A 15,637-nucleotide genomic window follows, 5' to 3' on the forward strand; every position below is an offset into this window, starting at 1 on the left:
TTTAAATGTGTTACTTGTATTTTGGATAGTCTCTCGTGTAATACTCGCAGTATATCTGCAATTGTTGTTGGCACAAAATTTGGTGCGTGGATTTTATCAAACCTCATTAAAATTTTAATGGCTTGTAGAACATGTAGTGACGTGCAAAGTATGAGCTAAGTTTTTGGTGGTATATTAAGCGTGTTAAGTCTATGATGTATGTTATTTGGAACGGTTTTTCATATGTTTGTGTAAGTAAATGTTGGGGGTAGCTTTGTATAAACGTCGTGAGAGTAAGTCCAGGGATAAGTGTTTTATTATGAAAATAGGATATTTATGAATTAACAGTGCAGTTAGGCTGCTCAGAAAAGGAGAGATAATTGTTCGATTTCTGCACAGGGTGGTATTTATGGTGTCGATCAAGTTTCGTAGCACAGAAGGCATGTTTTCTGGTGGGAACATGGACAGAGTGTCTGACGTATGGAGCTCAATCAGTTTTTCGCATCCTATCGTGTTTGTGAACGTATCGATTGCACTGGAGAGGGCGTTCAGTGCTTGATTTATGGGGATTCGAAGACATATGATTATTGGTGGCTATACCACAGTCGTATTTCGATAGCTATCGTCCATCAGCAGTGACGGTGACTCTAGATTGACCCATGTCTTGGCGCAGTAAATGCCCACTGGTGTCATGCGTTTCGGCAGAGACATCTGGACAGCGAACCATCTAAACTTCGGCGCCTCAACACCGATCGTGTGTTGTGTTCGTGTTGGTGAAGTGCTAAGATGTAGTGGTCAAAACAAAAGGTGCCCTCAATGAGGGCTAAAGTGCTAAAAACTTTTGAAAAGATAGGGCTAACTTGAAAGTTACTTGAAAATTTATGTGTTGATTTTTGCATTTAAGTAAAATACCGTAATGTTTGTGATTTGTTTCAGATTTAGTAAATGTAAACTGATAAGATGTTATGACATATCTTACGAGGCGCATGCTGTTTCATACACCGCCATCAAGATACTTGCTCAGACATGCAAGTACAGTATTCCATTTAGTATTATATGTATGTACTTATTATGTTATATGTGTCAAACTGGTGCTACTTAAAGTGCCAACTTAGCGAGCTAATCTTCCACACTAAGTGAAGCTGTGTAAAGCTCCTTGTGTTTTGGGAAGCTAATCAGTCGAATTTAACTGGTACAACAAGAGCTGAATTTGTTGTATAGCCGATCGCTAGAGGGCCCAGGTCTCAGAGCATGCCGCGGCGATTCCGGCCTCCGGATAGGTGGCCGATACGAGCGAGTCCAAGTACAAAGGCTAACAGAGTCGCCGGAAGATCCTGAAGCTGGGAATTTGTATGACTGTTACTCGCATGGCCTTTGTGCAAGAGATGTTCCAAGAAACGGCGGAGCCTCAGAGAACCTTAAAGATGGCTAAGTTACAGCTCTTTGAGATTGGACAGTAGCTCACAGTCAAATATTTGTACCAATATGAATACATCTGCGATGTCAGAAAAATGAGGCACATGCAGTGACAGCTTAATATTTCGATATCTGTAAAACTACATTTTGATACAATGGTATCTAAAATTTAAAATTTAAGCGGCCGGCCGCGGTGGTCTCGCGGTTCTAGGCGCGCAGTCCGGAACCGTGCGACTGCTACGATCGCAGGTTCGAATCCTGCCTCGGGCATGGATGTGTGTGATGTCCTTAGGTTAGTTAGGTATAAGTAGTTCTAAGTTCTAGGGGACTGATGACCACAGCAGTTGAGTCCCATAGTGCTCCGAGCCACTTGAACCATTTGAAAATTTAAGCAACAAACAGGTATTTCTCCACCTTGTATCTAATTCATGGTCTCTCGACAGATGTCCGTACAATCGTCTCCCACACGGAAAATGGCATGCTCGTCAACGGACAACCACGTCAACGATAACATCAGTGCACCTATGATACAGGGTACTTTTTGCCGGGTAGTCCCACACACACAATCGCTGTGTATATAGTCACTGGCAGTGCATTATGGCACAAAGAAGAAGTCTACCAGGCTCTCTGCGGTGGAGGACCATAAGAATGGAAGCAGAACAGTTGCAAACTGATGAGGTCCGAGGGCTTAATGTGAACCGTTCTGTTGTTTCTCGGATGTGGTAACAATTTATAGAGAGCAAAACAGCAGCCCAAAGAGCAGGGTAGGGCCGACCACGTGTGACATCAGAAAGAGAGGACCTTTATTTGGAATTAAGACTCGTCAACATGCCACAGATAAGTCCCGATTTGGTCTGGAAGGAACGTGAAACACGATTTCGAGACCCAAACATTATGGAAAGGGACCGATATAAAGGAAGATCCTTAATTTTGTGGGCAGGGATTATGTTGACCACATGAACACCTCTTCATGAATTTGTATGAATGAATCGGCCAGGTTTAACTGTTGTCAGTTATCGTGATGATAACTTGGGACCTCATGTGCGGTTGTTGCGTGGTGGAGTGGGCCCAGACGTCGTATTGATGAACGATAATGATCCACCTCATACAGCAAGAGCGATTGATGTTTTCTTGGAAACGGAAGATATTGCACGCATGGCGTGGCTCGCTCGCTCTCCCCATCTGAATCCCATAGAATATGTCTGGGGTACACCAGGAAGACGGTTTGTATCACTTCATCATCCACCAACCACTCTCCAAGACATGAGAGCAGCTCTGCAGGAAGAATGGGCGTTATTGCTTCAATATGAAACAGATGTTATCATTCACAGCACGCTCCGTCGTTGTCAGGCCTGTAGTGTTGTCGGAGGCGGTCACATCCCATACTGAGCACATTAACCAATTGTCAGAGTGTCTGTGCAAATCCGTTAAGATGGAGAAAACGAAGAATATTTTTGTTACCATTAAGCATATCGCAGTTATTTTCGCTCTGTGTTCCTTACATTGTTTTTACTTTACTGTTGTGGACTGGCAAGACAGCCAATCCACTAGGAGGAAGCTGAAAGGCACGCATTTAAGCTCACGCAGGCTGGCGTGAGGTCTGGAACAGTTAAAGGAGTTGAGTCTAGTAAAAAAAGTACGGAGCTTCTGGAATACTTAACTTTAATCCATAATTGGTGAACATCGCTCTTGACGGTACATGTTTTATAGCATCAATAGTGACTGGTAATGGCGCCTTGCTAGGTCGTAGCAAATGACGTAGCTGAAGGTTATGCTAACTATCGTCTCGGCAAATGAGAGCGTAATTTGTCAGTGAACCATCGCTAGCAAAGTCGGCTGTACAACTGGGGCGAGTGCTAGGAAGTCTCTCTAGACCTGCCGTGTGGCGGCGCTCGGTCTGCAATCACTGATAGCGGCGACACGCGGGTCCGACGTATACTACCGGACCGCGGCCGCTTTAAAGGCTACCACCTAGCAAGTGTGGTGTCTGGCGGTGACACCACATTTACTATCTCCTATTTATACAGTTTTGTGGCAAAATAAACAATACGTTGCAAAATTCCCGTTTGTTGTTTTCATTTTGGACACCAGTGTGTTTCACTGTGAATATACATTTTCACAACTTGTAACCGCTTCATACAATTTCAGCAAACGAAATCCCAGATGATATTACTCAATGGTTCAAATGGATCTGAGCACTATGGGACTTAACTTCTGAGGTCATCAGCCCCCTAGAACTTAGAACTACTTAAACCTAACTTACCTACATACACCTACTTACACTCATCCATGCCCGAGGCAGGATTCGAACCTGCGACCGTAGCCGTCGCGCGGTTCCAGACTGAAGCGACTAAAACCGCTCGGCCACTGCAGCCGGCGATGATGTTACTGCGCTATAGCTATCATTCCTGAAAACTAAGCATCTGTATCTACTTTATTTATTGATTTATAACATCTTTTATATATTTTTCATTATGCAAACGTTTGTCAGATCGTCGTATTCTCCTCATTTACGCAGTAAATGAACACAGCATCAACACCTCATATTTTAGCACACCTGTCTTTTATTTAGTGAACAATTTGATATTTTGCCAGTAACATTATTCAAATATTAACTGCAAGTGCTGCTACAAAACTATATAATTTAAAAGTGGTCAATAGCGTGTATTAGCGGACACCACAACTGAAAAGAGAACCAAAAGACGCTTCTGTAAAGAAGTTGTAAATAATTGCTTAAATAATATTAAACAACAGTTCGTTGTCATTTAACATGAGCGCACTTGCGCAAGAATGCTAGCTTATTTATTTATGAGCGAACTATTAGCTATATTTATTGTAAATGATCTGAGCGTAACCAAATGTTTACGACATTTCTTTTTTTAAATGTTATTGCAGTATATTACTTTAGTGCAGTAAGTGGCCAAGATGAGTCAAATCATATCTGTAGCTCGCAAAAACGATGTACCGGTATTTTTGGTGGTGATGGCCTTCAGCCAGTGGAAAAGTAGGCAGTAGCGGAACACTGCAGGAATCAAGTGGAGACTGGAGCTTTTCGAGTGAAGATCTCAAGGCAGCTATTCCGGAGACTTTATGTCGAGTTCTGAAAGAAGGCAGACCTACTGTCAATAATGTGTGTAATTCGATCATGGAGGTATTTGATTCTGAGCGGTGAACGGCCGCTATCACACTCCACAAGGGACTTTACATTTCGAGAGGTCTGAATGTGCTGCAGAACAGGACTCTAACATATTCTGCTTGTGTCACTGAACTGATGAGAGACAGAGTACTAATTACTATTCTTTGTATCACGGGTGTTAATTTTAATCATGATGCTGAACTCTGGGGTACTTTGAGGCGATGAATACTTCGTGTATGGTGATCATGAAATGAATTTAGTTTCTGCTTATCTTCAATGACTATTTTGTTTGGGATTTTACCACCATTCTCTTATTGCTTCCTACGTAACTGTACTACATTTAATAGGGGTAGTTTTGACTGTACTTAAAAGGAATACTGTAATACCACTTCCCGTTTATTTGAGATGTCCTTTCTTGAATAAACATTATTCAACATGAGTCTCTGTCTCCCACATCAGTTAAAGATAATAGAATAGAATCCTTGATATTAAATTATTCAGTGCACTTTTGTTTCGTATTTCTGTATATTCTATTAATTCCCAATTATATTCAGGGCATAGACTATTTGATTGCAGGATCACAGCTACTGGTCATTATTTGTAGCGAATTAACTGAGGGGCATGAAAGCAGATGTGCGCGGCTCGACCGTATGACACAAGTACCTAAAGTATGATTCACCACAGGTAAAGATGCAACTGTTTTGCTCGTATGGACTGCTGTTTGGGAAGTACAGCTACACTTAGCAGTAAGCATTAAGTACAGTAGCATACTCAAGAACATAGAAAAACATTGTGGCCTATGATAGCGTGGATATCCCAGAGAGGGAGGTGAGGCCTCTCTTCGGACAGTCTGCGCCTCCCTTCCTATCATAGCGGAGGCCAATGACTGGGGAAGGTTTGCCAACACTTTTATCGTCAGGTCCAATGTATAACCTCTGATTGACAGCTGCTTTCATGTGCTCCGTGGATTTCTACAGAACATGGCCTGCAAACCACGCGCATGACGAACGATCCGTGTTGCAGCTGACGTATCCTCCGCGTAGGGAACTCCTAGACTACAATGGTTCCAACCATCCTAATGACAACATCGTTGAAGAAGGTCCAATACTCCACCATTGTGGTCAAGAACAAAACGATACATTTGTTGTTGCACGAAATTTGATAGCCATGACAGAGGAAACTTAATAAATTATTTATGAAATCTCACACCATCCAGTATGAACAACGTTAAAAAATTTCATTAACGAAGGTACAAAGCGATTACTTTATTACACTATACATTGTATTGGCCATGAAGTTATTACGTAGGTTTCACGAAAACCTCTTCCTACAGATACACGTATTGCTGCAAATATTTCACTATCAGGATCCCCACAATCTGTACTGTAGGGAGAGTGTAGTAGTCACTGATTTGACAACATACTGTGAACGGCAGCGTTAAACCAGGCTGATTCTCTGTAGTCTTTCATTACTTTGCTTGGAACGTTCTTATCCAGAACGCGATTCATAACGTCTTCTTACGTAACAATTCTTCCGCGTTTTGCAGATATGAATTCTAGTCATCCGCAAGAGGTATTGGGCTAATACAGTGTAATACCGCCTCTGGGCTTCGTAGATCCATAAATTCTGTTAGGAAGAGAGTCCTCAAGTTTCTTCAAGTATGCCGTATCCGGCTGACGCCACTAATTGGTCATTACACCGCATAGAGCTTCCAGGTTGTGGATTACTGCCCTTCATCCGCTGTTCCAAGTAGCCCCAGACGTTTTATATGGGATTGAATCCTGTGTTTTAGAGGTACATTCGAAAAATTTCACGTTGTATGAGTATGACAACTTAGTTTTCGCGGTGACAATACTGCATAAATGCTTCCCGGAGTTATTGCCGTGTCACATTTGTATTCGACTTCCTACGTAGTCATTCTCATCAGTCTCTCATTGACAGAATCTGTGTATCCCACCTGTCTGCGTCTACAGTAAACAGTTTACCTCCTTAAAAGAACGTACTCGCCACTGTGGACTGCTATAGATGGTGCCGAACTGGTAGCAGGTATTCATATGGCCTTTTACGACTTACCGGTTCCAAATGTTTCGGAACCTTCACTCGGAAACCAGTTGAGATGTGCCTGCATTCATAGCAGCGATTCCCGTCGATGGTCATTGATGAGGTGTGCGGCGCGTAGTACATCATTCTTTGTTGACACGTTGGACAGTCCGCATTGGTTCGCGAAAAACTGGCAACCTCTTTCTCGGTGTGGTCTTGGAAACGTCCATACACGATAGTTCCTTGTTTCTATTGCGTTACATCTCCATGTTAACCCATCTTACTACGCTAGTTCTTACAATCAAATGTGACACAGGCACTACTTCATTGCTATTATTTACGTCAGAAGTTGAGGTTTACAGTTTTCTCCGGTTTTCTTACAGCGCTTAGTAATGATTTCATAGGACTAAATCCCTTTTAAGTCGTCGAAAATTCATGACAATCGTTTGACGGTTGCAGGTGGTTTCCTTACGGAAGTCATTCCCGTTATACAATCTCACGCCTGGTAAAATCATATCAGTCCGTCAGTCAACAACGTATGTTTCAAATATAATGATGGAATCTAATAGTTTTTCACACAGTTTGTCGGAAGTATTGCTGATCGTATCTTTCAAAAAAGAACTTCTTGGTTTCGGGAATCCCTGATTAAAGCTTTGGGTGATATGTCGTGAAATAATCGGGAAAAGTATTCTAGTGTCAATATAAGCGCTTTCCCTCAGAGCGATGCCTCGGCGAGTGATCTATCTTCTTGCTCCGTGAACGGGTCTCAAGGATACATAGATTCAGATTTACAACTTTCTAAAAACTTAGAGAGTAATGCAACCCGTAGAAACGCGGGAACAATGCTAACGTCTAGACAGAAACTATATGTGTCTGTGAGGCAGTTATTGAAACGAGGGCGACAGCAAATTGTCGGGAGTAAGAAAAGCTTCCGGAAGACAATGCAAGCGCAGTTCTGCGCTTTTTGCGACCATGCCAGCGCTGGCTCCGGCTTCAAAGGCTATTACGGCAGGAGACGAGACAGACGCACAGTTTAAATCACTGTCACTGAGAGCATCCGGCCTCACGTTTCACTTAATGGGGGAATTCTGCAGCAGTTGCGGCGCCATCCAGGCGCAGACAGCGACAGAGACGGCGTCTCGACCACTACCACGTAAAGGACGCCCTTCCCGTTTAATGCTAACAACATCGATTAATTTCCAATAAAGTCCCTCCTGGAATTTTCAGCTGGAGTGATATCAGTCCTTCTTGCTTCATTGTGTGGAAAAAAGCACCTAAGGTGACTGCTTTAAACGCTTAAAAAGCTCTTAAAACACTGGAAAACTGCTGTTTATTAATTTTTAATTTGATTTTAGTTCATTAGATAACTGTCTAGGACACAAGGTTATGCGAGTAAAAGCACATGTCACACTTCTTAAAAGGAGAAGATCAGAAAAACAAAACATAAATTAAGAAACAAGAAGTTAAATAATAGTATTATTATAAATATACTTTTCGCATGGCAATAACTTCATTTTACAATATTGAGGAAATACGATGAATATGGAAGTTACCAACCACGGCATTCCTGTAGCAAAATCTAGCATTGGCATGGAATGATTTCTAATGACCGTGAGAAAATGTAATCCGATTGCTGGATCAAATGAAGGAGCCTAAAATCATCAAATGAAGAGTTTTTCTCCCTTTTCAGTTAATTTTAATAGTGTATTGTCCCCATAACAGTATAAGGTATTCACATATATGCAGTATTTTATATCCATATCAGTGAATTACATGCCCGTAACACAAAGAAGTGAAAGTACTTCTCCTTTTTCTGTCATATACAAGGTGTGTCGTATGTTGTCCTGCAGCAAATCACTCTGACTACTTAAAAAACAAGGGATACTCCTATTTCAGTACACAATATCTGCTATTGCTTGAATTCCAACATAATACACTTAAAAACCGACGTAACACGAAAGAATTTTCCGAATGAACCGAAATCGGGAAGTTTGATGTACTGATGTTCGTGTACAGACAAAACAAACTATTACAATTTCAAAGAAATTGGGTGATTTATTCAAGAAAAAGAGTTTCACAAAATCAACAAGACATTACTGCGTTTTTCCACCTCTGGCCCTCATGAAAATAGTTGTTCGGCTAGGTATTGATTGATAGAATTATCTGATGTCCTCCTGATGGACATCATGCCAAATCTGGTCTAATTGGAGCGCCAGATCGTCAAAACCCCGAGCTTGTTGGAGGGCCCTATCCATATTCCTCTAAGAGTTCCCAATTGGGGAGATATCTGGAGACCTTGGTCGCTAAGGTAGGGTTTGGCAACCAAGAAGACAGGCAATAGAAACTCTCGCCATGTGCTGGAAGGCAATACGTTGCTGAATTATAATCCGAAGACGACCTGCCATGAAGGGCAAAACACTGTGGCGCAGAATATTGTCGACGTACCGCCGTGCTGTAAGGGTGCCCCGGATGACAATCATGGGGACCCTGCTATGAAACGCAATGGCGCCCCAAACCATCATTCCTGGTTGTTGGGCGGTATCGCGGGCGACAGTGAGGATTTTATCCCACCGTTGTCTAGGTTGTCTCTAAACACGTCTTCGCTGGTCATCGGGGTTCAGTTCGAAGCGAGATTCACCACTGAAGACAATTCTACTGCAGTCAATGAGATTCCAGGCCAAAGACGTCTCTGGAGACGGCCATAACAGCAGTGGCATACCAACCTGATTGTCGCTCGCCATACAGCTGCACAAACAGAAGTGGTGGTCTGGGGTGCCATTTCCTTTCATAGCAGCATCAATTCGGCTGTTAACCGCGGGACATTTACACAGCACAGAGTACTTCTACGATATTTTACCCCTCGTTTTGTTGCCCTTCATGGAAAGTCAACTTTGGCTTACATTCCTGCTAGATAATGCCCTCCCACACACTGCGAGCGTTTTTACTACTTGTCTTCGTGCTTGCCAATCTCTACCTTGGCTAGCAAGATCGCCAGATCTGTCCACAGTTGATAACGTTTGGAGCGTTATGATCAGGGCTCCACAGCCAGCTTTGGATTTTGACGATGTAACAAGGCACCTGGACAGAATTTGGCACGCAATGTCTCAGGAGGACTTCCAGCAACTCTAACAAACAATGTCAAGCCAAATAACTGCTTGCATAAGGGCAACAGGTGGACCAATGCATTATTGAGTTGCTCAACTTGCGAAGCCCTTTGTCTTGAATAAATTACCCAATTTTTCTTTAACTGTAATCATTCAATTATTTATTTATTATCTTTTTTTTGCATATCGATTGCCGCCCCTCTCGCCCCCCCCCCTCTACGCCAGCAAAGGCTGGCAGCAGCGTAATAGGCCAAAAACATAAAAAACGTAATGAGAATATAAACAAACAATAAAAACAGGTTATAAATAGTGACAGTGTAGAAAAGTGCAAAATGGCGGAAAGTTGTGGAATTTAAAATATAAAAACACCGCGTCGAAGATGCAGATGATGACACACAGTCAGTAGACAGGCACAATTAAAAATAACACAGTTACAGTATGGTTTCTGTTCGTATGAGATAAAAAACACAACTAGCCACAGTATGGTAGCTGTTCGCAACTCTGGCAGGGGCCGCACAACACTGAACATTCACTTGAAACAGCAATATAGAGGCGAAACGGCGGCAGATGGGGGCGGGGGCAGGACCCGGACTGATGAGGGGGAAAAAGGGGGGAAGGCGAGGGAAAAGGTGGGGGGGGGGGGGCGGATATACAGGTGGGACTGACATAACAGAGGATGGGACGGATTAAGGATTTTTAGGTGTGGAGGATGGTAGATGGGTTCAACCCCCATGTCTGGCCAGAGAGGAGTTTAAGGAGACAGTGGCAGTTGTGGGCTTTGGATTGGATACAGCGAAGATGAAGGACCCAGGTGAGGTGACGGTCAATGGTGAGTCCAAGGTAGGTGAGGGTGGAGGAGAGGCGGGCAGGACGAGCGCAGATGGTAAGGGAAAAATCCAGGAGCAGGAAGGAGCAAGTGGTACGACCTATGAGGATTGACTGGGTCTCGAAAGGATTGATTTTAAGGAGCCACTGGTTACACCATGCGGCATGAAGATCAAGGTGATTCTGGAGAAGGCGTTGGGACCGTTGTAGGGTAGGAGCGAGGGCAAGGAAGACGGTGCCATCGGCATACTGCATGAGGTGGCCTGGAGGGGGGGGGGGGCAGTTGTAATCACTTGATTGTCTGTACATGTACATCACATCTGCCGATTTCCGTGCCGCCCACGTAATTCTTTCGTGATGCGTTTTTCTTTCTTTTTATATCTTAGAATGTATATGTTTATCTACTACAAACTACTAAATCTGAACCAACATCTAATTTACAATCAACTATTACTTGATATATACCAAGCAAGACCTTTTCGCTATGTTACTCTTTAAGTCTCCGATTTTATCGCCTGTTTTTATAATTTATTCTCTTCATCTTTTTAAATAAGTCTGTAGGTTGAAGAGCGGCATACTAAGCTGCTGCCAGCCCGCCCCCTTCGGGGGGGAATTGAAATTCAATAAAGAAAAAAAAAAAAAAACAAGCAAGAGGTATACGATAAACACCGCGAGAGGCCGCCACCACACAGGCACAGCCACTCTCCTGGCATACCACAGTTCCAAGCAGCAACCTGCAGATGGCGCTCGGTAACCCACACCATGGGTTGCCCGCTACTGTGCGTCGTATACCTCCGCTTATAGTGTGAACAGCCTTCATGGGGAGCGCTGTTAACCATGGACTACTTTGCTTCCACGTAGTACCGGCGGACAGGGAAAAGCCTTCCACTAACAAACACCAAAACATGACGGGCTGCAGACACACTGACAACCATGAGCTTCAGAATCCGAGTGGCATGAAAACTTTTCTGCCCTTTTCACTTAATCCAATGGAGCTAACAGAAGAAACAATAGAAAACCATTCTAGGCTAACCAGGACCGAGCATTCGTGGCTTTCTGGTGGTTTCAGCGTATTTACTCATTATATAGTGAGGGAACATGCTCCGACGAGAATTGCTTTATCGTTACTGTCTTAAATCAGCATAAATGGTTGTAGAGTTTTAATCAGCGTTTATGTCTGTGTGTCCTGTTACTCTGGGAATTAAATGAACAGCAAAGGTGAAAGAGAATATCGCATGAGGTGAATATCAAATGCTCCATCTTTCCAACTCAACATTCAGAAAATAGCGAAAATAAGCGACATTAGACTTTTTAAGAACGAAGAAATAAAAACAGCAATAATAATATTATAGTAATAAGTACTTAAGTTTGGCACATTAAAACATTCATCTGATGGCTATATAAAATTGTCTGTTATATGTATACAAAAATTGCAATATGAACTCAGAGATTTTCTTAAGACGAAGTTACTGAATTTCATTATGTTCGTTTTCAGCTGCATTGGAGAAGGGACAATACAAATGATTTTACACATACTAAGTTTTCAGCGATACTCCACTCTATGGTAAAAGTTGAATTCACGTCAGCAAACAAACACGATATCACAGAGCTAGTGAAGATCCGATGCGTGGAACATTCTCTCACTGCTGTAGTAGGAGTTGAGGCAGAAAGAATGGTATATTGTTTACAAAGTGAATCATAAGAGAAATTATAGCAGTTCACGCTTAGAATATTTCATCAAAATTATGATAAAATATCCAATGAATTTAGAAGGATAATTCAAGTCTAGCTCTGAAAGTAAGTCGACTATCACAGAGTTGCCACACAAATCTTGTAATATTTCCAAGTTTCAGCTATTCCAACAGCAGGAATTTATTTTTGTATGGCTCTCTAAATCTAACTCTAGTGTTGCTACACGAATCTTGTTAGAAGTCTAGGCTATCAGCTTCATTCAAAAGCAAATACAGAATACATCACTGAGTTTACTTCGATGCTGCCTGATAACTACAATTATCTGAGTATGTATAATGCCACAAAAACAATTTAAATCTGTCTAAGTCATCCTGTGGCAACAGCCTTGCCGCAGTGGATACACCGGTTCCCGTGAGATCACCGAAGTTAAGCGCTGTCGGGCGTGGTCGGCACTTGGATGGGTGACCATCCAGGCCGCCATGCACTGTTGCCAATTTTCGGGGTGCACTCAGCCTCGTGATGCCAATTGAGGAGCTACTCGACCGAGCTTCAGTCAAGAATACCATCATAACAACCAGGAGAGCGGTGTGCTGAGCCCATGCCCCTCCTATCCGCATCCTCTTTTGAGGATGACACGGCGGTCGGATGGTCCCGATAGGCCACTTGTGGCCTGTAGACGGAGTGGTAAGGTATCCTGTGATTTATGTATTTGCGTTACTATATGTTTATATGCGTAACTATGTAATGAAGATTCAACTGCGTCATTACAGTTTTGGAATGATACGTTCGTATAAGAATAGTTTGGCTATGTTACTACGATTATGGAACATCGAAATAGGCCATCATCTCGGGTTTTGGCCGATTGGCTAAGAACACATTATGTAAGGTAGAGGCAGTGCTTCGCAAGTGAGCGACAGGCAGAAGGAATCTGAAGAATTGCTTTATACCACTGGAAAAGTTCACAGGGTACACTAACATGTCACTTACTGTAGACACTTTGGTACCGGTACGCAAGTAATCCTGGGGATACGTATCCCGTGTCATCCTACTGCAGCACATGAAAGTTCCTTGTTTTAGCGGAAGGGGATAGATTTGTCACGTTTTCTCAATTTTTTGAGAAAATACAATCATCCGATGTAAGTTGTATAATTTATAAAAGGTAGATGGTACTGTAATTCACCAAGTGACTTAATTTATTTGTCCTATAAGACAATATAAGCTATGTGCGAACATTAGTTTTGACAAAAAAATGGCTCTGAGCACTATGGGACTTAATTCTGAGGTCATCAGTCCCCTAGAACTTGTTGTTGTTGTTGTGGTCTTCAGTCCTGAGACTGGTTTGATGCAGCTCTCCATGCTACTCTATCCTGTGCAAGCTTTTTCATCTCCCAGTACCTACTGCAACCTACGTCCTTCTGAATCTGCTTAGTGTATTCATCTCTTGGTCTCCCTCTACGATTTTTACCCTCCACGCTGCCCTCCAATACTAAATTGGTGATCCCTTGATGCCTCAGAACATGTCCTACCAACCGATCCCTTCTTCTGGTCAAGTTGTGCCACAAACTTCTCTTCTCCCCAATCCTATTCAGTACTTCCTCATTAGTTATGTGATCTACCCATCTAATCTTCAGCATTCTTCTGTAGCACCACATTTCGAAAGCTTCTATTCTCTTCTTGTCCAAACTATTTATCGTCCATGTTTCACTTCCATACATGGCTACACTCCATACGAATACTTTCAGAAATGACTTCCTGACACTTAAATCAATACTGGATGTTAACAAATTTCTCTTCTTCAGAAACGCTTTCCTTGCCATTGCCAGCCTACATTTTATGTCCTCTCTACTTCGACCATCATCAGTTATTTTGCTCCCCAAATAGCAAAACTCCTTTACTACTTTAAGTGTCTCATTTCCTAATCTAATTCTCTCAGCATCACCCGACTTAATTAGACTACATTCCATTATCCTTGTTTTGCTTTTGTTGATGTTCATCTTATATCCTCCTTTCAAGACACTGTCCATTCCATTCAACTGCTCTTCCAAGTCCTTTGCTGTCTCTGACAGAATTACAATGTCATCGGCAAACCTCAAAGTTTTTATTTCTTCTAGAACTTAGAACTACTTAAACCTAACTAACCTAAGGACATCAGACACATCCATGCCCGAGGCAAGATTCGAACCTGCGACCGTAGCGGTCGCGCGGTTCCAAACTGAAGCGCCAAGAACCGCTAGGCCACTCCGGCCGGCTTTATTTTTGATATCTGTGTGATGGGACACTAACGTCATCGTATCTTCAGTCATTGTTTTTTGTCCCTGCTATCCCTTTAAAAATGAACATGAATCAAAGTGCAACACATATTCGTTCACACTACTGGTCATTTACATTCATAACAGACAAAAAATATTGCAATGAACTGGCTGCGTATTCAAATAACTATTGGTCAGTAAAATTCAGAGTAGCGACAGAAATATTATTGCAATAAACTGATTATTAAACTTATCGTAACACATAGAACTTAAACAGTGACTTATTTAAGTTGATAACAGACGATACGATTTCTTTTGGGAATAGCTACGGATTAACATTTTAAAATTACCTGATATTGTCAGTGTTGTAGGAGGTGATATCAAGTATAGTGATGCAGTTTTCTGTGAGTTAACTTTTTATTTGAAATAAAGGATATGTCGATTACTATTTTTGGCCTGTTAAATGGCCATCTTCAGATCACATAATAGAAAGCGGTGTCTACATCGACAACTGAAGCAAGACGCTTTCTCACAATCATTTTTACAACTTCAGAGTCAAAAATTGGAGTTTTGAATTTTCAAGTTTGTAATTGAAAATTACGATTCTGACAAAGCGTCATGATTCAGTAGTTGATTTAGACATTGCTTTCTGGTTGAAACTAGAAGTCGATGTATATTTCCTTGCGATCATGGCAAATACATTGACGATCCATAACATTATGATCACCGCGAGGTTGTATGCTGACTGGTGGCGCTGAGGGTACGTCACGCGATGAGAGAACTAAATGAGCGGAGAAGAGATGAATGGGGAATTATTCTAGCGACTATAAGTGACGGAAATGAGGAAGTTGACCCACTTAAACGACTTTGACAAAAGTCAGATTTTTGTGGCCCAGTGCCTGGGACCGAGCATCCCGGAAACGGTGAAGTTGGTCGGCGTTGGCGTTCCACTGTCGTGGTCAGCTATGGAAAGTGGTTGAAGAATGCTGAAACCACGAGTAGGCGACAAGAAGTTGAATGTCTATGCCTCAGCACAGAACATCTGGATCGGAGACTTGCCCGCTCTATAAAGCAGGATAGGCGACAGAGAACAATGCTGGCGCAGGCACAAGTGTTTTGGAGCACACCGTTTAGCGCACAGTGTTGAATGTGGTGTTCCGCAGCAGACGATTTCTACGTGTTCCCATGCTGACCCA

General features: G+C 42.4%; 1 pseudogene; it reads left to right on the top strand.

Moving 5' to 3' along the window:
- Positions 1-12,567: 12,567 nt before the first annotated feature.
- On the top strand, positions 12,568-12,685 carry LOC124557234 (annotated as a pseudogene).
- Positions 12,686-15,637: the final 2,952 nt, after the last annotated feature.

The sequence above is a fragment of the Schistocerca americana genome, chromosome X (genome assembly GCF_021461395.2).
Source record: "Schistocerca americana isolate TAMUIC-IGC-003095 chromosome X, iqSchAmer2.1, whole genome shotgun sequence".
Lineage (NCBI taxonomy): Eukaryota > Metazoa > Arthropoda > Insecta > Orthoptera > Acrididae > Schistocerca > Schistocerca americana.